Source organism: Sus scrofa, chromosome 6, assembly GCF_000003025.6.
Source record: "Sus scrofa isolate TJ Tabasco breed Duroc chromosome 6, Sscrofa11.1, whole genome shotgun sequence".
Lineage (NCBI taxonomy): Eukaryota > Metazoa > Chordata > Mammalia > Artiodactyla > Suidae > Sus > Sus scrofa.
Window position 1 is genome coordinate 56,171,567 of NC_010448.4, and position 14,841 is coordinate 56,186,407.

The 14,841-nt window shown below is 49.2% G+C and overlaps 1 long non-coding RNA gene across 1 annotated transcript; it reads left to right on the plus strand.

The window, feature by feature from the left end:
• LOC106510581 lies at positions 2,216–11,037 on the plus strand. The gene is made up of 4 exons (XR_002344778.1): positions 2,216–2,787; positions 5,049–5,399; positions 10,092–10,237; positions 10,602–11,037. It is a non-coding gene; the product is annotated as an uncharacterized LOC106510581 (long non-coding RNA).

Here is a 14,841-nt window from a genome sequence, read left to right on the forward strand (position 1 = left end):
AGGGAGGGGAGGAGGGGCAGGGCTCCCTCGGAGGGGCGCGAGGCGGGGGGGCCCTCTGCACCCTACCTTCCAGGCAGCAGATCCTCCAGAGGCCCGAGTGGGTGAGGCCGCCGGGGTCCTTCTTCTCCGAGGAGCCGCTGCCGCCGCGGGGCGGGGGCCCGTCGTCGCCCGCCGTGAGGTTGGTGGTGTTGCAGATGAAGGCGCGCGTGTAGAGCCAGTAGTCCGTGCTGATGGCGATGGTCATGAGGCCGAAGGCCGCGAAGGCGCCCACCGTCGTCAGCAGCACCTGCACCCCCTTCTCGCACCAAAGGCCCCTCTCTTCGTTCCAGCGCTTCAGCGACTCCAGTTTGACCACGGGCAGCCGGGGGGCCGTGGGCCACCACCGGGGCAGCGGGGGCGGGGCCGTGCCGGCGGCTGGGGGGGGTCACAGCGCAGGCGGAAGTGGGGGGGCCCGGGGCTGGGGAGGGGGCGACGAGGAGGAGGCTGCGGCCCGGGAGGGGGTCAGAGGGCGGCCATGGTCTTCGGCTGGTGGAGGGCAGGGAGCGAGATCAAGGATTAGACGGGAAGGCTTCCCCCCCCAGGTACCCCCTTCCTTGCACCCCCCCAAAAAAATCCCTACTCGTTCCTCGGTTGAAGAAACTCCTTCCACTCTGCTCCCCACTGCCTCCCTTTCCCTGAAAAAAAAGGAAAGAAAGAAATCTCCCTGTGCTCAAAAAAGTCTTCCCACTAAGCGCACTCTGAGAAAGAGCCCTCCCGACCGTGGTAGGACACGCCTCCAAGCCCCTCCAGCTCCGCCCCCAGCCCCACCCCCTTCTCACCGTCCAGGCAGCCCTCCCTCGAGCCCCCAGCGCTTCCTCCTCCCAGGGACCCCTCTCCGGTTCCTCCTTTCTCACCACACCTTTCTCTCCTAAAAGTTCCACACGCTCCTTATCTGTCCCTGAAAGCCCCACCTTCTGTGGCCTCTACTTGGGAAAAAGAAATCTCTCCATCTTTCCTCACCTTAAAAAAAAAAAGAAAAAGAAAAGAAAAGAAAAAAGAAAGAAAAAAGAAAAATCTTCCCAGCTAATCCTGTTGGCACAACTCCCAAGAAGCACACAGTTGCACAACTCCGAAAACCACACACTGTTCCACCACTACCACCCGATGCCCCCTCCCCCGCCCCCCCCCACCCCCCCGTCTCCTCTGCCTAAGAACTCCCTTCCCCACTCAGACCCCTGGGCCTCTAGACCAAGGATGCCAACCTTGATGGCACCTTGAAACCATCAGAGGACCCCTAAAGAGACTAATACCTGGGAAATTCTGATTTCATTGGCCTGGGGTGTGGCCCTGAGCCTCTAGGGTTTTAAATGCTCTCTGGGGGATTCTCAGACTAAACCAACACAGCAGGACCCCCTGGTTTGGAAGAATGCCCCCTATTTCCATCACATTCCCTCTGACAGCCCCCACTTGTCTCTCTTGGATCCCCCATCCCCTACTCCGTCTTAGACTGGAGAAAAATCCCCCACTCTTTGGTGTGTTTATAGGAGTCTTCCAAATCCAGCCCCTAGTGTCTCTACAACTTAGACAAACTCATCACAGCCATCACCTTCTCCTCCATTAAGAAAAATTTCCTCCGTGAGTGGTACGGCATTTTCTACTCACAGGAATCCCTTTCTCCAGACCCCAAATTTCCATCCCTCTCCATTCAGACCTCCCCCAAGTTCTGACCTGTATACTCACTGCTGTGGCAGGAAAGCCCCCTACTCCACCCAGCATCCCCCCAACCCGTTCCTCTGCCCTTTCTCCATCTCCCCCTACCTCCAGATCCCTCACTGCAGCCCTTGTGAGAGGGATGAACCCCCTTTCCAGATCTCCCCAGTTCACTTGGAGTTCCCATTCTGTCTTTGACTTACAAGAACGCCCTCCCCACTGCCCACCCCCTGCCCTGACTTCTCTTATGTCATGAAGGCTCCCCTTTGCTCTTGCCACCTTCCTCACCCTACTCCAGCTCCCCCAGACTCGCCCTCTTGGGGACACCCCCAGAACTCCCCCTACTATTTCACCTGTGCCGGAACATACACTGTACACTCATTTTTCTTCCGATTCTAAAAAGATCGCCTCCACAGATGGTGCCCCTTCGAAATAGCTGAGCCACAAGACTACAACTCTTTCAATTAGGAATCATTTCCCATTCTGCCCCCCCCCAACGAAGAGTCCATTCATTCTTTCCCCCCTCTCACAGCAACCCCACCACCACGTCCCCTGCCCTGCATCTCCACCTTACCCAACCCACCTTCCAGTATATCCCCTACCTGCTTCCACCACTTTTTCCCAGACTTCTTCCCCCAAGCCTCCTACTAGAGTTAAGAGCCTGGAAGCCTTAGAGGAGAGGAAAAAACAAAAAACCTGGTACGAGGTCCCAGTACCAGGGTGACCTTGGCCTCTTCTGCCCCCATCAGCTGGCCCTCGCTGGGTCTACTCCAAGGAGGGGTGTTGGAAAGGTTGTCTGGGGGGGGTGTCTCCATGGCAACTGGGCCTAGTGCCCCACACGTGTGTTCCCTCCTCACCTCCACGCCTGCCTGCCCACATGCAGCCCCTGCCCGAGCCCTATTCATCAGTGCCCTGGACACTGACACCCCCAGCCTCCCTCTCCCCCAGTTCTGGCCCCTTCCTCTCTTTCCTCTCCAGGAAGATGCTGAGTTTCTGCTCCTCTCCATCTCTCGGCCTCTTCTCCCCGTGTATCTGTGCCCCCTTGCCACAGGCACCACCAGTTCCAGCATCCGAGCAAATTCCTGTCTCCACCTGGGGGTGAGTCTGGGACCCCCCTCTCCAAGACATACCCTTCCCCTGCCAGGCCCCCTACAGCCCAGGACAAGGAGGGGATAGAGAGAGGAGGCAAATGAGGGAAATTCTCCATCAAATACAGATTCGAGACCTTTTCATTTTGTCTATTTGGGGGGCAATCTGCCTGTTTTGGGGGATTCTTCCCTTAGTCCATCTGCCAGAGGCGGCAACAGAGGAGGGAGCAGGGGACCCCAATTCTGAAGCTCTGGGATAGGAGAGGGGTCAGCATCGCTTCTCCTTCTGAAGGGGACCAGTTCCTTCCTCCAGAACTGGGGGGGGGGGTGTCACAGAGCCTGGATTCTACAACCACCCACCTCCGATTAATAAAAAGATCCGTCTCACCTCTGGTAACGATAGGTCAACTCTCCGATGCAGTGGGGAGGGGATGCTGAGCCCCCCTGACGGCACCCCCCCAGGAAGACCCTTGTGGCTCCCAGTTCTCACTGCTCCCCCTCCCCCAGCAGCGAGGGACCCAGGCGTCCGACCTGGTTGGGGGGATGGAGATGAGGAGGCGGAAGGGAAATGGGGGTGATGAGGTGGGAGGGGAGGCTGAGGGGCAGCTCGGTGCTGGGGCTCCAAGGGAGAGGGGGTCGGGATGGGGGAAAGAAAGGTGAGGAGACAATTTGGTTCTCGTGTCGCTGGGTAAAGTGCGGAGCTGGAGGACGAGAGAGGGAGGAGGGAAGGAGGGGGAGGGGAGCCGCTGAGGATGGGGGAGCCACGGAGAGGAGATGGATGGGGGGGGAGGGAAGGGATGGGGGCAGGGTCTGGGTGGCAGAAGGGAGCTGGGGGAAAAGAGAGAGATCCAGAGAGGGAGGGAGAGAGACAGAGCCAGGAGAAGCGGAAAGAGACAGAGACCCAGAGTCAGGGAAATAGAAATGGGGGAGGGAGAAATTTGGGGGAGGCAGCGGCTGGTAGCAGAAGGAAGTTGGAGAGGGAGACACACACAGAGAGAAATATCCAGAGAGAGAAGGGGATGGAGGCAGAGAGAGGAACCCAGAGGCTGGGGGAGGGATGGGGGATGGGGACAGATTGGGACAGGGGAGAGGATGAGGGGTCAGGATCTGGGTAACAGAAGGAAAGAAGAGACACAGAGTCATCCAGAGAGGGGGAGGAGGGACAGATGGGGAGAGACAGACAGAGGGAGACGCAGAGGATGGGGGAGAGAAGGAAAGAAATGAGGGGGGAGAGAACCTGGGGATGGGGCAAAGGTTTAAGGGAGAGAAGGATAAGAGGGAGAGGGAGAGGGAGAGGGAGAATGAAAAACATTTAAGGGAGAAGGGTCCGAGGGGCAGAAGGTGCCTGGAGATAGAAAGGCAGGTGCAGAAGGGAAGAGTGAGATCCAAAGAGAGAGACAGATGGGGAGAGACTGAGACTGGGGGAGAGAGAGACCCAGGAAATGAGAGTCAGGGGTAGAGACTGAGGAAGCCTCCAAAGGAAGCTGGAGAAAAATGGGAGAGGGGCCAGGCTCGGATGAATGAGGGAGGTCAGAGATAAGGGATACCCTTGCCTCCTCCCCCAACCGCATCCCCAGACCCTGGTCCCTACCCCCATCCCCATTTCAAAGCCACCACCCCCACCCCCACTAGCCTCCATCTCTCCACAGCATCGCTTGCTGCCGCCACCGCCTCTTCCTGTCGTCATAGCAACAGGATCCAGGCGCCCAGCCAAGGCTGGCAGCAGCGGCCGGAAATGAGGGGAGGGCCTTTTAAAAAGGACCCCAGGATCTCTCCCCTTTCCCCAAATCCAAGGGAAAACTCCTCCTCCCTGGGTCTTCCCACCACTCTCCCCCCCCACCAAGTGGCAAGGGCAAAGATCCTCTGAAAATAAAATTACATTAAATTTACAAGGATAGCAAGCTTTTTGAGTTTCACCGATGATTTTTTTTTTCTTCTTACCCCCTACCCACCCCTAGCTCAAAGAGTTAGAGTCCCCCAAGACAAGACGGAGATGGGAGTGAGAAAAAAAGTAGGATATGAAAAGCTTGCATGGAAATAAGTTTTCAAGAAGTCTGTCTGGGTTTGGGTCTCAGGGCTATGCCAGGGTTTTGAAAAGAAGGGATTTGCAAGTTCTAGAACTAGCCAGTGGGTAGAAGTGGGGCAACCGGAGGCAGAAAATCTGCAGAAAATCTGCGATTTTCTGAGTCGGGAAGTTTGGTCTTGGGTTCAAACCTCAGAGATGCCAGTAGCTATGGTGTGACCTTGGGCAAAACATTTCTTCTCTTCTAGACTCGGTTATACTGGAGGCAAAAGCTGTCTCCCATTAGAGGAGAACATCGGTGAGAAAAGGTCTTTGCACGCTGCTCTAGACAAGCAGTTCTTTCAAGACAGTATCTTCATGGAAATGCTGTCAAAAACGAAAAGCTGGCCCTAATCACAGACTCGGGTTGGAGAGTTTGCCTGCTTCGCTGTCTCGTGGAATTCTTGCAGAATCCCGGCAGGGTGTGCACTGATGTTCCCATATTACAGATGAACAGACTGAGGCAGCGATTTGCCCACCGTCACCTGGGGAAATACAAAGACAGCGCTGCAGATGAAGCAGCCTCTCTGTGGGGAGTTGCCAGGAAGAGTCTGTAACAGGTGAGTTTCAGAGTCACCTAATCCTCCATTCCTGGGTCAGCGCCTCCCTTTGCGGGCACTGGCCAAAGACAGAGAAGACTGGTGTTCCCTGCAGATACAATTGCCTCCTCTGGAGGAGCAGCTCGAGATTTCCACTGGCATTTCTTTAAATCCGTTTACTGAATTCTCACCCTACCCCTATCGGAGAAAGGTGTTTAGAGAAGCATTCTGATATTCCTGGTTTAGAAGCGAAGAAATACCAGCCTCAAGGCGAGGGCCCTGGAATTCGTGAGAAACATTGGTTCAGCCTGCGTTGCTGAGCCAAGGAGAAGGATACAACTGCGGACCATAACAGTAATTGATATAAATTGAGTGCTGGATGGACCAGATGCTAAGTGGTTTGCAGGCAGGGACTAGGTCCTCTGGGTTTGTTATTAGTCCCATTTTAAAGATGTGAAAACTGAGGCTGACAGAGACAAGCATCTCTTGCAAATAGGAAGGGTAACTGTGGAAATCAGGGTCAAGTCTTCAGATTCCCGAGCCTGTACTATTTTCACTGCTGCTCTGTTTGGTGGTGGTGGTGTGTGTGGGGGTGTTTATATCCTAAATGGGGGAAATTATAAATAAGCAATAACAACAAAACAGATACTTTCAAAGGGTGAAAACAACATGATGATGATAAAATAAGCCGGGGTTTCTAAATCTCGGAACTATTGATATTGGGGCTGGATAATTCTTGGGGTGGGGGTGGTCTGTGAAATGTAGGATGTCCAGCTGCATCTGCGGACTCTACTTAACTAGATGCCACTAGCAAGGGGTTATAATACACAGAAGTCAGCCTGTCCTACCTCAAATCCTGTTCCTTATTGGAAGTCTTTGACCTTTTTCCTGTTTCCTGAACTGTTTCTTCTCTTACTTGCTTTTACACCCCTCAATAATGATGAACTTCTTGGAGTTCCCATTGTGGCACAGTGGCTAACGAATCCGACTAGAAACCATGAGGTTGCGGGTTCGATCCCTGGCCTTGCTCAGTGGGTTAAGGATCCGGCATTGCCGTGAGCTGTGGTGTAGGTGGCAGATGCGGCTTGGATCCCGCGTTGCTGTGGCTCTGGCGTAGGCCAGCGGCTACAGCTCCGATTCGACCCCTAGCCTGGGAACCTCCACATGCCACGGGAGCGGCCCTAGAAAAGGCAAAAAGACAAAAAAAAAAAAAAAAAAAAAAAAGATTAACTTCTAGATGAGTCCACCTTATACACTGTAGACTCTTTTCCCTGAGAGATCAGGACATAGCTCATGTAGACCTCATTTTTCTTCCCTTCCTCCACATATCAATATTTAAAACTCTTCTATTGGTTGATTTTGTGGCATGAAGCAATAGACATATCACAAGTTCTTTCAGAGGGCATATCTCTTCTCTCTTTTTTTCTAGCAGTTTTATTGAGATGGAATCCACATCCCATGCAATTCACTTACTTCAAATGGATAATTCAATGGCGTTTAACTATATAATCACAGACCAGTGCAAGCACCAACCTTAGATCCGTTTTAGAACATTCTCATTAGCCCAAGGTGGTACCACACATGCCTAAGCCCGCCATCACCCCCAATCTCCCCCTACACCTCATCCAGCCCTATGCAATTACTAATCTACTTCTCATCCATATAGATTTGCCAGTTCTAATCATTCCATATAAATGGAATTATATAAAATGTTTGTTTGTGACAGGCTTCTTTCACTTAGCATTAGTGTTTTCAAGGTTCATTCAAGTTGTAGCCTGTATCAATACTTCGTTTCCTTATGTTACAAGATAACATCCTGTGGTTTGGACATGCTACATTTTATTTATCTATTCGATATTTGGGTTACTTCCAAATTTTGGCTACTCTGAGTCATGCTGCCGTGAACATTTGTGCATGATTTTTTTGTGGGAACGGATGTTTTCCCATCTCTTGGAATGTATACCTAGGAGCAGGATGTCTGGATCATATGTCTATCCTTTTTATTTTTTACTTTTTTATTTGTTTGTTTGTTTTGGTCATGCCACGGCACACAGATGTTCCCAGGCCAGGGATGGAACCTGTGCCATGGCAGCAACCCCAACCACAGCAGTGACAATGCCAGGTCCTTAACCTGCTGAGCCACGATGGAACTCCTATTTATCCTCTTTAGAAATGTGATAGCAGAGTTCCCGCTGTGGCACAGTGGGCTAAGGATCCAGTGCTGCTGCAGCTGTGGCGTAGGTCACATCTCTGGCTTGGATTCGATCCCTGGCCCAGAAACTTCCATATGCCTTGGGTATGACTAAAAAAGGAGAAAAGAAATGAGATAGCATCTCTGGACCTCATTCTGCAAGATAGAAATATTAGGTGTGCTGAACAACCCTTCAGCTCCAGGAAGAATACTTTAGAAGGGATGTCCCAGAAGATGCAAGTTATGGGCTCTTCTAATCTCATCCCTAAATCTGCCCATGAATTCATCTTGCATTAGCTGAGGTCTCCCATGGGGCTGACCTGGAGACCTAGAGGCTGAGGCCCAGAGATAAATCTGCTAAGACCCCAACCTTGAAAAGGTCCTTCACCCTCACTTCTCCTGATCCCATGTAGTAGGTGGAACCCCCAAATAACCCTCAATATCCCACACCCTGGTGCACCACCTATAAAATCCCCTCTCTTTGTATGTAGGCAAGACTTGTGAATAGAATGGAGTGTCACCTCCCTGATTAGATTACATTATATGCCAGGTGAAAGGATTCTGCTTGTGTAATTCAGGTCCCTAATCAGTTGACTTGAAGTGAGTCAAAAGAAGATTATCCTGGGTGGGCCTGACCTAATCAGGTGATCCCTTTTAAAAGGGTCAAGAATCACCTCACATCAGTCAGAATAACCATCATCAAAATCCCACAAATAATAAAGTCTGGAGAGGGTGTGGGGAAAAGGGGACCCCCCTACACTGTTGGTAGGAACGTAAATTGGTACAGCCAATATGGCAAACCACATAGAGGTTTCCTTAAAAAGCTTAAAATAGAGTTACCATATGATCCAGCAATCCCACTGTTGGGCACATATCCAGAAAAAACTCTAAATAAGAAAGATATATGCACCTCAATGTTCATAGCAGCACTACGTACAACAGTCAAGATACGGAAGCAACATAAGTGTCCATTCACAGAGGAATGGAAAGAAGATGTGGTACATATTTACAGTGGAATACTACTCAGCCCTAAAAAAGAATGAAATTTTGCCATTTGCACCAACATGGATAGACCTAGAGATTATCAGACAAAGGCAAATATCATATGATATTACTTATATGTGGGGCCCCCAAAAATGATATAAATGAACTTCTTTACAAAACAGAAACAGATTCACAGACACAGAAAACACACTTATGGTTACCAAAGGGGAAAGATGGGGGAGGGATAAACTAGGAGTATGGGGTGAACCGATATACACTACTGGATATAAACAAGATAAAGCACACAGTCCTGCTGTATTGCACAAGGAAGAATATACAATATTTTATAATAACCTATAATAGAAAAGAATCTAAGAGTGTGTATATATATACATATATATATCACTTTGCTGTATTCTAGAAAATGACACAAGGCTATAAATCAACTATACTCCAATTAAAAAGGGGGGGTCAAAAGTCAAAGAGATTCAAAGCAAGATATGCTCCCAACATATGCTTCCTGCCTGAAGGAGCAAATGGCCCCATTGCAGAGACAGCCATGCGGCCAAGACTTGAGGGTGGGAACCGCTAGCAAAACACAGGGACTTCAGGCATTCAACTACCGGAAATGAAGGCTACTCAATGTGAGGGAGCTTGGAAGGAGGTCTCTCCCTAGTTAAATCTCCAGAGGAGGACCCAGCCAGTCGACACCTTGGTTTCAGACTTGTAAGACCCCCCTATTTTTTTTGCCCCCATCTACCGCATATGGAAGTTCCTGGCCAGGGATTGAATCTGAGCTGCAGCTAAGGCAGTACCAGATCCTTAACCTGCTGTGCCGGGCTGGGGATCAAACCCACACCACCGCAGGGACAACGTGGGATCCTTAACTTACCGTGCCACCGCAGGAACTCCCATGAGACCCTGTTTCATTGTATTAGAGTCCTGATCCATGGTAAACTAATAAAGCTGTGTTGTCTTGGAGTTCCCTTGTGGTACAATGGGTTAAGGATCCTGTGTTGTCACTGCTGTGGTCCCTGGCCTGGGAACTTTTGCATGCCATGGGCATGGCCAAAAAAAAAAAAAAATCTGCGTTGTTTTAAGCCCATGTTTGTGGTAATTTGTTATGCAGCAATAGATAACTAATACACCCTGTAAATCACACTGCACCAGGAAGCTCACACAGGGACCACTCAGGCAATGTTGCATTAACCACTCCTCCCCTACTCCCCACAACCAGCCAGCCAGTCCCTTCTGCCTCCTGCATCTCTTTCACATCCATTTCCTTCACTCTGTCCAGCTCTTGTCTAGACTGTGTCACCAGCCTACACCATGGTTGCCTGCAGTCCAATTTTCACTTGGCCCCTAAACATTCAGAACTTTGTCCTTCCTCTGCTCAAAATTCTCCTATGGCTCCCTATTGCCCTCTGGAGAAAAACCTAAGCCCCTCACCTATGTCCTTCTGCCAAGGTCATTGGTCTGCTCTTATGCCTTCCCTGTTGCCTCCTGCAAACTGAAATTGTTTTCCCTCCTCTGCCCAGATGCATCATGCCTTCAAGGTTTCTGAGTGTGGCTCCTCTTCCTGGATGCCTCTTCCATCTCTCAGCCATTTGATCAACCCTCTTCTAATGCTCCAAGATTCCGCTGACATGCTTCTTCCTCCAGGAAGTCTTCCCTGACCCCCCAGGTTGGCATTGGGAGTTCCAGCTGTGCTACCATCCTGCCCTGTAGTGCTCTCATTAGAGCACAGTCATCCTGCTTCGTGATCAGCACGTCAGTGGTCTCCCCCAGGAGAGCAGGACCTGTTGAGGACAGGCACTGCTCGGGTTCCCATTGGGGTCCCCTAGAGCCTAGCCCTGGCAGACAGGATGCTTCCGTCCCCAGGTGCTGAATGAATGGATGGCTGGGCTGGCTGGCTGGCTGGCTGGATGGATGGATGGATGGATGGAGGAAGGAAGGAACCAATGACTCAGAGAATGAGTGGATCCGCATGCCAGGGTCCCTACCCTTCAGCAGTCCCCGCCCCACATCCTGAGTGTGCTTTTTCCCAGGTGCTTGAGTGTTTCTCATCAACAGCAGCTGGGGCCTTTGTGTTTTCTCAAGAGGAGTGCAGTGCTGGTGGCGTGTTTTCCCGCTGTACCAGGAAGAGAAGATCAGCGTTTCTAAAACGTCCTCATTCAGGGTGAAGTGGAAATATTCCAGCGCTGCTGGGGAGTCAGATGGCCTGAGTTCCAATCTTTGCTTTTCCTTGACTCCCTAAAGGACCCAGAATCAAATCATTGCACTCTTCACGGAAGCCTGCCTTCTCTTGTCTAAAAAGGGGTTGAGGGCTGGGACTAGGGATCCCCCCCCCCCGGATGGGATCAAAAATGGGACGGAGATTCAAAAATCACACGTCCAGGGAATGCTGGCCGGGCTCTTTCGGAGCCTGTGAAGCCCCTGAAATTATGTATGAAGGTTTTTTTTTTTTTCTTTTTTTTTGGCCATAACCACAGCATGTAGAGGTTCCCAGGCTAGGGGTCGAATCGGAGCTACAGCTGCCGGCCTACACCACAGCCACAGCCACGTAGGATCAGAGCTGCGTCTGTGACCTACCCCACAGCTCATGGCAATGCCGGATCCTTAAGCCCCTGAGTAAGGCCAGGGATCAAACCCATGACCTCATGGTTACTAATCAGATTTGTTTCCACAGTGCCACAAAAGGAACTCCTAGGAATTGTGTGAATACGGTTATTGTGTTGGGGGGGGGTGTTTCATAGCTTTTATCTAATTCTCAAAAAGATCTCTAATCCCCTCTAAGGTAGGAGTCACTGCTTATAAATTGAGTTAGCAGATTTCCTGTCATGGCACAGCAGAAACAAATCCAACTAGGAAACCGTGAGGTCGAAGTTTTGATCCCTGGGCGTGCTCAGTGGACTGAGGATCTGGCATGGCTGTGAGCTGTGGTGTAGGTCACAGACTCAGCTCGGATGTTGCTGTGCCTGTGGTGTAGGCTGGCAGCTACAGCTCTGATTCAACCCCTAGCCTGGGAACCTCCATATGCTGCCGGTGCAGCCCTAAAAAGACAACAAACAAACAACCCCCCCTCCCCGAGTTTCTTGAGGGCATGATCCGTGTTCTAGTCACCTCTGTATATGCCACCACAATGCTTCAGTGTAAGTGAAGTAAAAATAAATAATCAAGTAAAAAATAAATTGATTTAGCAAAGTCTCCTGTGTTAATAAAAATAAAGGCCAAAAAAAGCAAGAGAGACGATATAAATGCATAGATAATATCTAAAGTAGGTTTTTCTCAGCCCTGGCACCAGTCACCTCTTGGGCCATGTCCTTCTTTGTGGTGGGGGGCTGTAGGGTGTTCAGCAAGATCCCTTGCCCCACCCGATGCCAGTAGTAATGCCCCCCCCGTATCATCCAAAAATGTCCCCAAACATTGCTCCTTGTCCCCTGGGGGCAAAAATCACCCTGAGCAGGGAACCACTGATTTAGAAGAAGAAACTCATAACAGTGGTTCCCTCTGGAAAACAGAACTGGGATGGAGAAATGGGAGAAGAAGAAAGTTATTTTTTCTTTCTATCCTTCTCTGCTGTTTGAATTTGAAAATTGTGATGATGTGTGACATTTACAGTAAAAAGGTTTATTGTTAAAATAGAGAGTTCCCTTGTGGTGCCGTGGGTTAAGGATGCGGTGTTGTCACTGTGTTGCCTTGGGTCACTGCTGCGGCGTGGATGTGATCCCTGGCCTGGGAAATCCCACATACCTTGGGGCGCAGCAAAATATAATGTTTATTATGAAAACAAATGACCTCTATTCCAGGGACCACAACACAGCAAATCACTACATCTGATACACTGCCTCCATGGCACACCACAGCAATGATGACAACTTTTGTGCCCAAGACCCCACTATATGCTTAAAAATGGTAGCAGACCCCCCAAATTTTTGTGTATGTGTGTTATGTCTGTCAATGTATTTTTTTTTTATGCCCACACCCATAGCATATGCAAGTTCCCAGGCCAGGCATCGAAACTTCACCTCCTCAGTGACCCAAGCCGCTGCAGTTGGATCCTTAACCCATGGAGCCACAGCGGGAAGGCCTGTCTATCAATATTTAACATATTCAAAATTCAAAATGGGGCTATTTAAAAATATGTATTTAAGTAAAATAATAATAAAACAATTGTATATTTGCATAAACAAAATGATTTCAAAAAGATAACTAACTATATTTTCCTCCCAAATATAATGGTATTGGTTTATATTTGAAAATCTACTTGATGTTTGGTCTCATAGAAGAAAAGTTAGGTTCTCTCATCTAGTTCTGCATTCAGTCTCTTGGGTTATTAGCCACTGGGACTCCTCCCAAAGACTCTGCACTCTACATACTCATAAGCGGTTAAGAATAAAGGGCAGATGTCTTAGTATTATTATAAAAATGGTTTTGACCTCGTGGGGGCCACACTTTGAGAACCACTGGTCCATAGCACTGTTCTGTAAATGAAATGAATGCAAAACACTGTGTAAAAAATGACGATGGATAATAAGATGAAACTGGAGTTCCATGGTGGCCTAGCGGTTGAGGATCTAGTGTTGTCACTGTTGTGGCTCAGGTTACTGCTGAGGTGTGGGTTTGATCCCTGGCCTAGGAACTTCCACATACCACGGGTGTGGCCAAAAAAAAAAAAAAAAAAAAAGGCAAGACTGAGGGGCTTCAACATACATGGACGTGAAGGCTGAGTGGTTAAGCATTGCAGTTTAATAGGTAACCAGGATTCAAATCTTAGCTTGACCACTTACTAGCTGTGTGACCTGGAGAAAGTTAATTAACCTCTCTGTGCTTCAGGAGCTCATCTGTAAAAGGGAGGTCATAAAAAAGAAAAAAAGCACTGACCTCCTTGGGTGATTCAGGACTTGAATGCAAAGCGTCTGGCACAAAGGGAAGCACTCAATACATTATGCAATTAATTTATGCCAACTATTATTATCAATAGTTTAAAGACAACCAGTTATACAATTGATGCTAAATGATCTCCATACTACAGGTGCAATTAGAAGGTACAGAACTGTGTGCATACTATAAATGCTATATCAAATAAACATATATATGCTACAGGTTCAGCTGTGTATGGATTTAAACACATATATGCTTAAATATGCACATGGTATTCTTGAAATTATACATTGAAAGCTGATAATATCTTAGGGCAATGGGCATTTCTGGACATAAGGAGGTCATAAGACTTTTCCCAGCATTCCTTTTTTTTTTTTTTTTTGGTCTTTTTTAGGGCTGCACCCGTAGCATATGGAGGTTCCCAGGCTAGGGGTCCAACTGGAGCTGTAGCGGACGGCCTACACCAGAGCCACAGCAATGCCAGATATGAGCCGCTTCTGCGATCCACACCACAGCTCACTGCAACGTCAGATCCTTACCCACTGAGCGAGGCCAGGGATGGAACCCACAACCTCATGGTTCCTAGTTGGATTGGTTTCTGCTGTGCCATGACCGGAACTCCCCCAGCATTATTTTTATAGAAGGTAAACAAGGAGTGCCCTGGTAGCCTAGCGGTTAAGGATTCAGCATAGTCACTGCTGTGGCTTGAGTTCCATCCCAGACCTGGGACTGCATGCTGCAGGCACAGCCAGAAAAAAAAAAAAAAAAAAAAAAAAAAAAAAAAAAGATAAACAAAGCTTTAGCTATGGAATCCCATTCTCTTTTCAAAATGTAAAAAACAAAGCAAAAACAAAAACACTAGCTTATTTTTTAAAGAACATAAACTTTGGAATTGTATGTTGTTAAATTCTAGACAAAATCAGCAAATACCCCAGCACCTGCACCACAGCTAACCATCCTGCAGGCAAGACAGACAGCACCAAGCGATCAGGATGGCAGACAGCATCAATCGATGGGGACATCCTTCCTCCCGACACGCCCCCCCCCCCCCCAGCCGATCTTCAACTCCTTCTCAACACTGTGCTCCAAGCAGCCACTAGGAATCAATTAGTCTTGACAAGGAAGCTGAAACACATTTGCCCTCCGAGTTCTCAAGCACGACCTCCAGAAATTCCTGAAATCGTTGAAAATGACTCAGTATTTCCCTCAGGGCGTCTGATCCTGCTGACTCTTAATTCTCTCCTGCCAACCTACCCCCACCACTCTCCTTGTTCCAGAGGGATTTGGAGTCTGCTAACCCATCCCCCTCCTGTTTTTACAGAAAAAGAAACGGAAGCCCCAGAGATTAAAAACTTGCTCAAGGTCAGAGAATGAGTTTGCATCAAATTCGTACAAGTGAAATAT